This window comes from Mugil cephalus, chromosome 15 (genome assembly GCF_022458985.1).
Source record: "Mugil cephalus isolate CIBA_MC_2020 chromosome 15, CIBA_Mcephalus_1.1, whole genome shotgun sequence".
Classification (NCBI taxonomy): domain Eukaryota; kingdom Metazoa; phylum Chordata; class Actinopteri; order Mugiliformes; family Mugilidae; genus Mugil; species Mugil cephalus.
This window is the reverse complement of record NC_061784.1, coordinates 15,278,339-15,292,508: the sequence shown is the minus strand read 5'-3', so window position 1 is coordinate 15,292,508 and position 14,170 is coordinate 15,278,339. Positions and strand designations below refer to the sequence as shown.

The window sequence follows — 14,170 nt, the reverse complement described above, 5'->3', positions numbered from 1 at the left end:
ACAATGACGCCGTGGAGATGCACTACACGACAATAGAATTGTGAAATAATCTGCACGTGGTAATAACCGTGACCTTCCCTTGCCTGGGTGAGTTAAACTGGGAAGAACATAAGGTGTGTCACTCCCTTTAAGGCAATCATTAATGATGCCTGCATTCCACTGGAGGGGGGCTGTGCTCTTGTGCATGCTGGTTCACTGTCATGACTTACTGGGACTCCTAATGGAACTGAGCGATCATTAATTACTACCTGTGTTTTCCCTATGGTAACAAGGACTATTATATCAGTGACAGGATTTATCTTTTCAGCTTCGTAATTTCAAGTGAAAGACATTCAAATATTGTTTATCTCGACTTTACAGTTTGACATTGAAGCAATGATTTTTTACATGCAATGGTGGAGAAATGACCAATCAAACATTACAAAACACTGTGTTTATATTGTCTGAAATTAACAGGCAGTCAATTAGTTGACTTTTTACTCTTTATTGTCTTACATCTGAGGCTACTTCAACCAGTAAACTCTGACATTTTGTCAGGTTTTTGCGTAAAATGTGAAGCGAGATTCATTATTCAGTCCCGGGTGCTGTTCTCTTTGTCGTGCACGTCAAGGCATGTTGACATGTCGTCAGAGGAGGAGACGTCCCCCTCGCTTTTCCACCGGAGAAGCAGCGACACCGTGTCATTATGAGACTGAACTGTAGGGACATTTTCATTGACGCAAATAAAACAATTATCCTTTCAAATGCTTAAAACACCTGACATGAAAATATTCACCTCTTCTCATTCATTTATTCATTTCCACGTTGTCGATTAACACTGGAGGCATCAAATCTGTGAAAGAACACGTGCAGAATTATGTAGTAAACAGAAAAATATCGAATAGACCGCCTTTTTCTTTGATCCCAGGTTGGCACACTCGCTGCTCTCTCTCAATCAGCTTCTTCATGGGGTAGTTGCCTGGAATGGCCTTCTTGCAGTCTTGAAGGAATTCCCAGAGGTGTTGAGCTCTTGCTGCCTGCTTTGTCTCCATCTCAAGTGGGTTCACATCAGGTGATTAGGAAGGTCAGTTCACCTGAGGCAACGTGGTACTTGGACTTGAACTCTGTGAAGCATTTATGTGGCCTCCAATCTGGCCGGTTGTTTATTTGCAGTTTCTGAGGCTGTGGTGCTGACCTGGCCTCAAAATTCACTAGATCCCAAACTAATCCAGTATCTACGAGAATGAGACCCCTCCCCTTAAAAGCCCCCGCTGACAATATTCTGTTCCCAGACACCACGGGACACCCTCAGAAGGCCCACGTCCATTTTCTGATGAGTCACAACCATATCAGGAAGGTGGTCATAATGTTATGCCTGATTGGTGTGTATATATAGATACACACATATAAATAAGTGGCTAAAACTTTGCATCTAAGAAATGAACACATAGTTTGGAGAAACCATTAGCACACCCTTCTGTGTCTCAGCCAATCAGCTCTCGGGAATAATTATTTTGACTTTCAGCGAAGCAATGGGAACGAAATGAAAGTTACCCACTGCCCGTATAAATATGCAAAGGTTGATATTTGAGAAATTTGTCAAACTCTGTCAGTGGATGGATAAGTACCTAATCAACATGCAACTCATCCTTTCTCTGTTTTTCCTATTCAAACCGTACCCTTTCCTCGGTCGTTCCACCTCAGTGCATCCGGAGTGAAACTTTACTTGTTGAGCCTGCAGCCTGACATTAAAGATTATGGCAGAAGTGCTGCTAATTTTTTATTTCATATTCACCGCTTTTGAGAGAGCCATCGCCGAAAGACCAACATGCCCGGGTGTATTGACAGGCTGACCTTCGGTTCTGCGGATAATGAGAGGGAAAACCAAGTAAACAGGATTCTGCTTTTCACTGACTCCCAGAGAGACTCCGCTCGGTTCAGGCAGAGGCAGGAGGAGAAAGGAGAGCCGGGCTGCTAAAATCTCTACGCCGCTCTGCTCATTACCGAAGAGGCAGGAAGGAGGAAGGAAAGATTTAAAGACAAGGGACGCAGTGAGAGACTGGAGGAAAGAAAGAAGTGAAAGTCTGGCACGTTCCTCCGCCGCCACCACCACCACCACCTCGTCCTCCTCCCGTCCTCCTCCGTTCCTCTACCCACTTTGCAGAGATTTAAAAAGATGAGATCTCTCAAAGTGGAGGAATTATATTAAGCTTTCTTCTGTTGTTGTATGAGCTGCTGGGGCTTTTCTCAGAGCAAACATGGCGAGGTGAGCAGGCAGGACGGAGCCCGCCTGGGGAGATTAAAATCTGCAACTAAGGGCCCCATCTTGCCGAGAGCTGTCATATCCATTTACTGGTTAGTGCTGTGGTGAGTGGCTGGGGACGTGGGTTTAAGCCCGACGCCACTAAGGATCTTTCTCGCTTGTGTTTTCTTCCCCAAATACTTATCAGGATGTCAGAGAGCTGGCATATGGGCGTTAGTGAATCGAGGCATCTTCCTTCTGAAAGTGACTGCTGCCGACCTTCTTGTTACAAAGTGTCAGGCACCATTTGAAAAATTCGCAAAGCAGTGATGCAGACCTTTGTTAGACAGAAGGAATGTTCCTTTTAAAGGAACCAGATTTTACAACAAGAAACAAAGCAATGTGAGCAAGTCTGTCATAGTATAGCGAAAAAGACAAGCTGAAACAAGGGCTTGTAGGGTTTCTTGAAGAACTTTCGTCAAAGTAGCTGCTCAGTGACTGGAATGACTTGGTTTGGGTTAGACAAAAGAATAGAAAGAATATGTGGCTACCCAACGTGGCCTTTGGTGAAAAGCACAAAAAGATATCCCAGAAAGGACAGAGAGGAGGAGAACAACATGAGGAAGAACAGTGTCGCCCCTTATGTGGCATCAGTATCAGAAAAGCACATCCAGCCCAGTAACACACTGAGGCAGACAACCCAGCAAGGGCATCCCAGTGCAGGGAGGACTGTGCAGACAAACAACTGATGGAGACGTGGCTCAACACAGGAAAGCCAGCTCTTAAGCCCCGGATTCGGGATTCATCCGCCATCAATTTAGAACACAGTCTTGTGTCCAGACACTTTTACCCCAATTCACACTTTGAGACTGGAGCCTAATGGGGTAATGTCCAGACACGTAAGTTCTGGAGACTCTGTGGGGCATAGATGGTGTAAACCATAGGTCTTCGACAGGGGGTACTGCAGGGGGAGGTCGCAAAATCTTTGGTTGATTAGACTTTTTTAAATTTTTTTTTTTAATTTCCCCCCACAAATTTAAATTTCTTTAAATACACGTTAACATTAATCCAACATATTTTAATAAAGGGATAAAGGAAAATGCAAAATAATAATGTTTATTCATAAACAGCACTAGGCCGTGTTTAATATAGAACACATATAGCAGGTAGGGGGTCCCTATTTAGTCTCTCCATCAGTTTGGGGGTCCTTGGCCTGAAAAAAGTTGCATACCCCTGGTATAAACTACGCAGGTAGCCTGTGCCTGTGCGAGCCGTATACTTTTGTGCTCGTCACTCCAGCTCACTCTGTTTTTACGTCAAACTGGCACAGAAGCCTAAACCCCACGTTTACCCCCGAGTACCATTCATTCAGGAGCAAAACAGGATCAAAATGTTATCCTCCAATCGCAGATGAGCATCTGGGCTGATCAGCTGTTAAAATTAAGCTAAATGCTTATGTTTTTTTTTTTTTTATGTTTATTGAGTTGTTGATTTGTCAAGTCTTTGTTCTGTTACGGTGGGTTTTCATATGCTGCATTTCCATTAGTTTCTATGGACAAATGACAGATGCTAGTGTCACGTTGCCGACTCAGTATCTTTCATATTTTGGATTTCACTGGCATTTTATCTATTATATATTTTGTCATTTGTGCACTCCATATTGTTTTATTGTCTGAATTCATCTTGCCAGTATCAGTCTGGATAACCTTTGTAAAAGTTTCCAGCTGTCATAGAATAGAAAGTAATGAATGAATGTGTTAAACATTTCCAAAAAGTTATCAAAAATGTCCAATCAATGCCTTATAAATGTGTTATCTTTGTCCTTGTGGTATACCAGAGGCATAAACCTGCCACAATACAGTATCTACCATAAGCAAGAATAGGCACGCTGAGGGAGTCATGTGCTCAAGTCGACTGTTGTTGAATTTCTATTCTGCTGGGGTTTCTCCTCCCCCCTTTTCAGCCACTGTCCCACGAATGGCCAGCTGTGGCTCGGTAGTCCATGAACCAAAATGGTTATCAGATCAATCCCCAGCGCGTGGACCACATAAACGTGTCATTGTGACTGTAAAGCCAAAAGGTAGAAAAGTATTTAGAGGTGACTGACGGCAGCAATCACACTTACACAGCCTAAATCCTGTTTGCTGAAATTAAACCGAGGAGTTACACAATACCGCATGTCCCGCCTCTGGGAAAAGAGAGGGAAAAAAAAGAAGAAAAGATTTTTTTTCACCAGAGCTTCTTCAATGATAAAGCACGCAATCTCTGAAGAAACTACACATGTCCTTGCCTCACATCGGATTAAACTGTCCATCTAATTGGGACAACACGACTCCTCTTTAAGAGAAGATGAATCAGAACTCCACGACACAAGCACATGGTAGAGGGAGAAAGAAATGCAGAGATACAAGACTCAAGAGGAAAAGAGCTGTGCACTCCTGGAGAAGAGAGTGGGCTGACCATAAAATCACCTCTCTTCTTGGAGGATAATAAACTGCTACACCTCTGCTCCTCAGCCAGCCTTTCCTGCATCATTACATATTGACACGTGCAAAAACCCAGTCATATTAATTAACCTCTTTAATGTAGCTCCGGTGGTTACTCCAAGCCTGTCAATGCACTTAATCAATGCATGCATAATTACAGCAAATAGATACGGCGCTGAAAACAGTGGAGTTGACTCTGCCTCCAGCTGATGGCAAACCACGGCTCCTTTCATGCTCCAGATTTAATATTCATGTTTCTCTGTACGTTTCCCACAGGAATGTGTTGTGTTGGAGAGTCGATAAACCTCGAATGGAAGGCGATAGTTGCGATTAATTACTCAGACAAAAGGTCAAATCTATCATTGTAATGTAGTATAGAGTGTAGAGTAGAGGTCACCACATTGAAGAGGATGATTTGTAGCCCACGTGTGAGACGTGCGCAATGCAGTTCAAACCTGATTCTTCTAGAGTAGGGGTCGGCAACCTACAGCTCCTCTGTCCCTCTGCTGCGGCTCTCAGTGCAGCGCAAGGACGCTGTTCAAAGTCTTTCACTTTTTCATGTTAACTGCCTCGAAATAGCAGCAACTATTCACTCAATAGTAAACGAACAAGAGCTATACAACAACTGAATGACACTGAATGCCCCACCACTCACACTCATGGTTGTAACATCAACCAAAAACACTGAATTCCCACACCGCATTGTAGCACATATACTCCTTGCTACTGAGTATTTAATTCAAATATATTTTATTTAATTGGTTAGTTTTCAAAATATAATTGTAAATTCTAATTTATGGTGAACTTGTAACATTAAAATAAAATGTGTTTAATCTTTTGTCGGTGAAAATACGTCACAACTGCCAATGTCCAACACTCACTGATCCAGCCCGCTATATATTGAATTTTTCGACCACGGGTAATGCAACCATGGAAAAATCCCTGTTATGTATGCATAAATACAATTTTGTTTTCTCTGTAGCAGTTCTTTCATTTCATAAATGCAACACACTATAGTTTTTTATACATAGGCCTAGCATAGAGGTAAAAACGATATATGTAGTGTTAGCTTCATTACAGATGTCAAAGGGGTTTTGTGGCTCCCAGTGTTTTCTTTCCTGTGGGAAACGGGTCCGAATGGCTTTTTGAGTGTTGAAGGTTGCCGACCCCTGGTCTAGAGCATAGGTCTTTAACAGGGGGTCCGCGACCCCCTAGGGAGTCAGCAGATGTACTGCAGGGAGGTCGCAAATATCTTTGGCTGATTAGACATTTTTATGTACAGTATATATATATTTGTTTTTTAATTTCTTCCCACAGACTTAAGTAAAATAACATTAACATCAATCCAGCATATTTTAGTAAAGGGATAAGGGATAGCTCAATACTGAATGCAAAATGATAATAATAATATTGTATATTTATAAATAGCACTAGGACGAGTTTAATACAGAACACATATAGTAGGTAGAGGTCCCTACTTTATCTCTCATCAGTTTGGGGGTCCTTGGCCTTGAAGACATTGAAGATCCCTGCTCTAAAGTTTAGTCTGTTTTGTACAAACACAATGTAGAATACGTTATCACATGTTTCATGTTACCTCCTTAGATTTAGCCACTTGCATTTGTGGTAGTATTAAAAATAACAAACACCTAAGTCTGTTCCAAGAAGAAAAGAAGAAACGTGTAGCCTTTTCCCTAATTAAAGAAAAATTAAAGCTCGACGTAAATATGTAGCTTGTGCACATGTTTTCAATGCCTTCTAACCAATGCAGATACAACCAAGGAGGTGGTAGTGGATATCCGGATTTCCTTCGTGTACTGTGAATTAAGCATCACTCATTTGTCATAATCCTACTACCTTGTAAACGTTCATTACAGGCCCACGCTGTGACCAGAGTGCAGCTTTCCAACAACCCAGATATCCTCCCTCCTCATTAAAGGCAACATATGGAATTGCCGTTTTTGTCTCAGAGATGTTTCACCCGCTTATCCCAGAGCTTTCATCAGTGCTAGTATTCATCAGGAGGAATGATGAACCCTCTTGGGTGAGTGGTGATGAGAGTCTCTTCACTCAGTGAAATGCGGTCTCATTGGAAATCTTCCCTTTTAGGGTTCCCCCTCGGGAAAATGTGCAGCAGAGGTGGAGGAAGATATGTGCTGAACCGGCTGCCGAGCCTACACGTCGCAACTCGACTGTTACAGAGTGAGCTGTGTACATTATATTATATGCGATGTGCTAATTCAATCAATGTCACATTATCTTCATTTTAATTTCAAGATGAGAATGCAGTAGTTTCTGTGTGTTTCCAGGAGGTTAATGTTTTATTTAAACAGTCGTGTCTAATAAAACTTTGCAGAGTTCTTTATAAAATCTTCATTCGGCACTGACCCATAATCCAAGCCAGAAAACTAAAACCTAAAGAATAAATCATCATTACTACCAGTTGGTTCCACCCTGACATTTACATTTCACCTGGCATTTATATGGAGCATGATTTAGAGTGAGTGCAACTGTGAAATAAGTCCAAGTCCCTTAATCAACAGCAGTTTATCTAAAGAGCTGATAGAAATGGTTGTTTGCAGATGACACTTGATGCTATTTTGCACATTTTGCACTGGATCTGCATCGGACATAATGAACAGGTTCATGCGAAGGTTTTTATTCTTTGTGTGTATTTGATTTGATTCCTGAATTAAAGTGGATTGAAATGCATGTTGGATTTAGGAAAATTAGCATGTCCTTAATGAATACTTGCTTTGCCCTCTGAGGTTATACATTCATTCTTTTGGTCATTTTGCTGTGTCCCTGGGATTTAGATGTACAATTGAGCTGATTAGCACGTGGCAGTGTCCTGTATTAACACTGGTAATCAGTAACTTATCATCACAAGTGATACTGTATGTTTAGGATTCAGCGATGCATCTGCAAAGCGTTCAGTTATCCCGTATTTTAAGTGACAGTATCAGCGACAGATTGGCGACCTTACGCCAATGCACCCCCCAACCCTCCAGAGGGAAATGAAATGAATTAATTAATTAATGAATATATCTGTGTATCTCCAACATGATACCGAAGGAATGAATGTGTCTGCAAAGATCAGGTTCACTTATCAGAGCAAGGGTGCTAATATGCGTCACGCACAACACGAATAATTGATGCCACTAAAGTTGGAGACCTTTTCGCGCCAGCAACTTCTGCTGTGATGCCGCTGTTCCCTTAGTGAAGCCAAAATGTTTAAAAGATTTTTTTTTCTAATTGGATGGGAGCGTAAAGACAGATCATTGCTGATGTATGCCAGAGTTTTACCATGGGTAATATTATTAAATCTGTCAGAGCTCTTCCCTCATTTACATCTTTTCTGCCTTGCTGCAGGGCACTGGGAGAGAGCTTGCCATCGTGTGTGTATGTGTGTTGTAACTGTGCCAAGTGCTACTCTCGCAGAGACTCAATGTGCAAATCCCGAATCCTGGTGTGACAGGTGTTCTTCTGCCTTTGAGCAACTGTTCGACAGCTGCTACATCACAATCAAGGTGAGACTGGTGAACAAAATGTATCGCTGAAATCCGTCCAGCTGCCGACAGAGCGCACAAAGTTAGCTTAGGCTGTCTTTCTGCGTGACGGTGTGTACAAGAATGATAATATTACAGGAAGCACTGAAAGTAAAGAATGTGTTTGCTGTGTGACAGCTGACATTTCGCTAATCTCACGGGCCTGTTTGTATGTCTAGTGGACACAGTGATTTGAGAGAAACGATGCGTCGGCAGGCAGCGGTATTTAAATGAAGTGCAGTTTGAAAAACAAGTCTTAGTCTGGAAGTGTGCACATCCAGTCAGATGTCAAACATAAAGAAGGTCAGAGTTCACGACTTTCTTCTTGTTGTCCGTCTTAAGACTTCTTTACGATAGCACAGAAAGAACCGATCTTGAATCCTGATTTACCACTGGAGAAGACGTCTTTAACCCGTAACTGATGTCTTAATTAATTGCTCCCCTGTGAATTTAAAAAAAAAATAAAAAATGGAGACCATGTGATGAATGAATAAGGGAAGAGAGGAAAAAAAGCAAAAGGGAGAGGTCACTGAAAGGCCATGTGGCTGTCCAAGCAACTGCCCATCATAATTCAGAACGCTCCACTGTTCAGTCTCAGAGGCAGCGTCAATTTGTCTGCGGTGTAATTTCTCATATGGGCTGGTCATTCACGGCTTATCATGGCCGCATTACCGCCAAATGGTCTCGGTTAATTGGGAGTGCAGGAACGCGGCTCGCGAGTTACACGATAGGGACGAAGGCGCGGTGCGACAACAGACGACCACGAACCCTTCAGCTGGAACTTCAGTTCCTCTGTGTTTGCTTTTAAATTCATCAACTGCTGCGTTTCCATTGGCCCTAGAAATTAGCAAAACCCAAATAAAATGCTAATGGAAACACCTACAGTTTAAAAAAGAAACGCTAAAATATTGCAATATCACAATTCCCCATCACCGGAGATGACGTAGTGTGTCATGTGACCGGTTCATTTGAAGTCCATCTTCCTCAAAGTGAAGTCTTGTGTGATGAGAATTCATAGCTCATTCGCAAAACACCTTTCAATGTAAGCACATACAAAGCATTATTGAAATTTCATAAATGTTGCTTTTATTTAGCGAAAAAAATAATGTAAACGCAGTGTATGTCATGTCTTGTCTTGTTCGTGTTTTCTCAATTTCTGTTCAGCACTTCCTGTTTTATTTTGTCTTAACTTTTCCCTCATTTCAGATCACTTCCTGTCAAACTTCCCTCTTGAATTCTTCCCTCTTCCCTCTCAAATTCCAGCATGTCCTCTGCTGATTGTTGCACCTAATCAGTATAAAAGACAGCTTGAATTGTGCTGGGGTGACACTCGGGTCGCGCTTTTTACTGCCGTCTCTTTTAAGATTCACCCTGGCCCTTCACTCGCTTCAAATGGAGCCTGTGCGTCTGATGAACTGCAGAAAATGATCTCCCGTTGCCGGACGTTTTCTGCCAGACTTACGGATCAAAGTCCACGTTTGCTCATCAGGCCAATAGAAACAGATACGGGCGCTTTCAAGCCATCATGCACGATTTGCTGCACCACGTTTTATACCAGACTCCAGCATTTCTGCCATCATTTGTCTGGACTTAGTAGAATTGGTGTTGGGGTTAGGTTATGGACGTCGGTGGAGTTTGCATGTTTTCCCTGTGTATGTGTCTGTGTGGGGTCTTTCTAGGTACTCCGGCTTCCTTCCGCTCATAGGTGTGAGTGTGAATGGTTATCTGTTTCTCTGTGTTAGCCCTGTGGAGACCTGTCCAGGGTGTACCCAGCCTTTCACCCAGTGACAACTGGGATAGGCTCCAACCCCCCCGTGGCCCTCCAGAAGAAGAGCGTTTACAGAAAATGCATGAATGAACTTTTTCTTTGTGTTGTTCACTTCCTGTTTTACTTTGAAGTCTTGAGTTGCCCTTTCTATTTGTCAACTTTACTTCTTGTCATGGTGATTGTGCCGTATTGTAGGCCGTGTGCTCTCATTTGCTCTACGAAATATTCACAGAGACTTGATATTTTCCTCTTTCACGCTTTTTTTCACATTATTTTCTCTCAGTGGATTAACATCATTGGAGTTTCCCAGCTTGGACTCTACTAAAACTCTTGTAAGTTTGATCAAAGTTACATTCCTATTCACTGTGTCCTGTGTTTGGGTCTTACTCTAAAATTTAAATAATGAACTCAACATTAGTTTTATTAAAAAATAAAATTTGCACTGTCAGTCAGGATTTCTGTGCAACGGGACTTGGATGCAGTAATGCATACAAATGTATGCCGATGAGCCAGAGTTGAAAGTGAATTGATAGGAATTTGCTAAAGATTTGCTGTCATGTTAACAGGGAGCACATTTGCCAAACATAGTTAGCTGCATGTGCAGCATCTGGTTCATCAACACAAATGTAATCACCGTGCTCGAGGGACATCTTGAAGTCTTGAGTTCTTCTGCATGAGCCATTAATTGCTCTAATGACACAGATGCGCACACACGAATATCGTGCACAAAGATTCTTGTGGACTATCGCTGCCACGCACGCACATCCTTCATGCCAGCATATGGCGGCTCATGTATGTAGTTATTCATCTGTGCAGACTGAAGGATTTCAAGCAGAAGTAGCTGCTGGTGGTGGGGATGTTTGCTTGAGGACTTCCCTAACTGGATTGTGTAAGTGGATCTAGTACAGGCATTTGGTCACACCATCCAAGTGGGTATCCCTCTATAGCTCCATCTCCGTCAACCTTCTTCTCAAAAGTTAAAGGTCAGAAGTAAACTCGTCATTGACGCTTTGCGCAGTTTAGTGGTGGTTTTCTACAAACGAATGTCATTAAAATCATTATGCTTGTGCTTTCTTACATTCCTGCTCTCTGCTGCTTTTGATTTGGAAGATTAAGGATTTAAATAGAATTCTGGATTTCCTACTTGTGTCTTAAACTGTAAAGGATTCAGCCTGGCGTATTCACATTAAATTTTTATCCAAATACAATTCTGCTCCACTTGCATTTCATTATGGGGCATGTTTCAACAGAGAGAGCAAACATCTGCAAATGGATAGCGGTGCGACCCGTTGGAGCCCTTTTAGACAGATACTTAAAACCAGTTGAAGATATGAAATATATTTATATAAACGGCTGTGTAATGTATATATATACAGTATATACACTGCTGTATCAGCATTGACCAGAGTCCAGTTGGTTCCTCACAGGGAGGCGCTGTAGAGTCATATGGGACAGGCTGAGGGACAAATGACCTCCTCAGCCTGTCCATGGAGCAGGACAGAGACACCAGCCTGTCACTGGACGAGCTTATCTGCCTGACTATGGTGTCGTGTAGAGGGTGGTGGACATTGTTCATGATGGACCAGTGTTTGTTCGTGTTCCTTGCATCTGCCACAGATGTCAGGGACTCCAGCTCTGCCCCTGCCTTCTGTATCAGTTTGTCCAGCTGTGAGGTGTCCTTCTTCTTTGTACTGCCTCCCCAGAACACCACAGCTTAGAAGAGGTCACTGGTGACGATAGTCTGGTAGAACATGTCCAGCAGCTCAGAGCAGATATTAAATGACCTTAGCCACCTGAGGAAAAAGCTCTGACCTCTGTTATATACCAAGTCTATATTAGTCAACCAGTCCAGTTTGTGAGATATAGACCCAGGTACTTATAGGTCTACACCATTTCTACACACTCCCCATTGATGGTTACCAGAAATCCATTAACATCTCCTTGGTTTTAGCAGTATTGATAAACTAAACAGCGTTCAAATGTGTGTGACAACATTGCTACATAAAGCATGTTCAAACTACTTAACTGGCCGAGCACATTTTTGCCACAGGAACATTGTGGACAGGAAGTTGGTCAGGCTTCCCGTTACTTCTACATTGATTGCAAGGCATCACTAGACAGTCTCACAAAAAGATGTTGAGTAAAACTCCCAAACTATTGACTACAGTAATCCAGTGTCGGTTTGCTTTTTCAATGCATTTTTTAGTAAGAAGACAAGGATACTTCCTTGACTGTTTGAGTGTGTTTTATACGAGAGTCTTGAACAGAATGACCCTCACCTCGAGAATCTATACAAAAGACTGAAACGCCTCGACTTCTCAACCACACACACTTAACCCAAGGTCAGCAGTGGGTGAAGGTAGATGGGTTAATGAAGGGACTGCTGGCTGTGTGCGCGCGGACGGACAGATAAATGGACAGTAGGTGGCCGCAGATGAACGAGCGTACGGACGGATCTCTTCCCCCTGCGGCTGCCAGGTGTCATTGATCACCCTCCCTGTCCTCCATGCTGCATTTTTAATTGCTTGGTGAGAAAACAAATTAGACCGTGGGGCGCTGGGAGCACAGAGGTGAAGCTGGTCCGCGATCACTCAGGGTCCTCACCCAACGCCATCGATAGCCACCGAGGACGCGGGGAGGAAGGGCTGAAGGAAAGACAAAGTGTCCTGTCACGATGCGGTTAGAGGGATCTACACTCGTTTTGCTGCAGAGAAGAAGACTGCCAAAGCTGAGCCCTTTTATAGGAGACCTACGATGACCTGGATTGCGTAAAAACAGACGTTTACAATCAACGATCCTAATGTGTTTGGGGATTTAAGGCTACTTGGCTTTTCCCAGTCAAGCGAAGCTGGCGAAGGGTTTGGCAGAAGGTTGTGTAGTTAAGTGCTAGGAAGTAGATCACTAGAAAAACGGGGAATATATTTAAATAAGATTTATATAGCATTTTCGTTCAATTACTTCTCACTGTCGTCAAAACTCATTTATCTCATTATTCTCCTCATCATTTTCCATTATACCAACCTTTATATTATTTGTCATATTGTTCATTATTCACCATATATTTCACTTAAGTCATTGACAGACAGAAGTTTTTTGGAATCTGAATCGTCTCTCTGCCATCACTGCCTATTGTTCGCCTGCAGAAAGCATTAAGCACCAACTCTCCTTTCAGCGCAGCGGCTGCTGTGACAAACTTACAATATATATGTGCGTTGACTGATGGTTGACGCTGTAACTGCAGCGCGTGAGCATTAAAGGCTGTGTCACCCTGTGCTCTTCATATTAATTCGACGGCTGGCCGCGCCTCTGACAAATTTCCTCAGGGAGTAAAATCTGTCTCATCTGTCGTCCTGCCGTACCTGATTATTGGAAATGAATATTACACATTTGCAGGTGTGTGCGCTGTTACAGGTGAAATAATCTGCAGCGAAGGTGTAATTCTGTTTTTGTGCTGCTTATCTCTGCTCCAGGCTCACACCTCCTGCCTGCCTTCAGGTTTTCTAATGCATGTGTGATCGTGGCTCTGCCGTTGTGTTTGATGGGGGCTCGCCCCAGAATGAGCCGGAATCTGATGGAGAACCGGAGGTGTTTTATTGGGACGCGGCAATAACAAGACATATTGAAATAATGGCAAATGAGAAGGAAAAACCTTAGAAATAAATTTGCTTTTCCTGTCCAGGACGATGACCAGGAGTCGGCTTCAGACATTTACCTGGATCCGTCTCCATCTGCTCTGTGTCGCCGCCTCTGCTCCACGATCATTGTGCAGGTAGGACTGCTTCTTACAGAGGATCAGATCAGGCACGTGAGACAGTGAACTACACTGTACACTCCAGGTAGATGTAGTGTCTGCAGAAACTGTTACACAGAAATGAAAGTAATGGATAGAAACGAGTATCTGTACGAGCACATCTCAATATCACCGTCCTGCATGGAAATTCTCCACCATAAAAAGAATCAAATTTACCCCTTATGTGTATGTGTTCACTGCACTGAGTTATGGTATTACAGAATTTGGCATTTTAGACAAAACTAAACACAACAAAGTGCATATTAGCTCAGCGCTTCTTCCACACTCACGCACTGACCGCGATGTCAACATGTGGCATCATTCCAGTGTAAAATATTCATGAACTGTCTGAACAAA

The 14,170-nt window shown here is 42.8% G+C and overlaps 1 long non-coding RNA gene across 1 annotated transcript; it reads left to right on the top strand.

Moving 5' to 3' along the window:
* The first annotated feature begins 10,217 nt into the window (after positions 1-10,217).
* On the top strand, positions 10,218-13,792 carry LOC125020871. The gene is made up of 2 exons (XR_007114281.1): positions 10,218-10,355; positions 13,703-13,792. It is a non-coding gene; the product is annotated as an uncharacterized LOC125020871 (long non-coding RNA).
* The last annotated feature ends 378 nt before the right edge of the window (positions 13,793-14,170 follow it).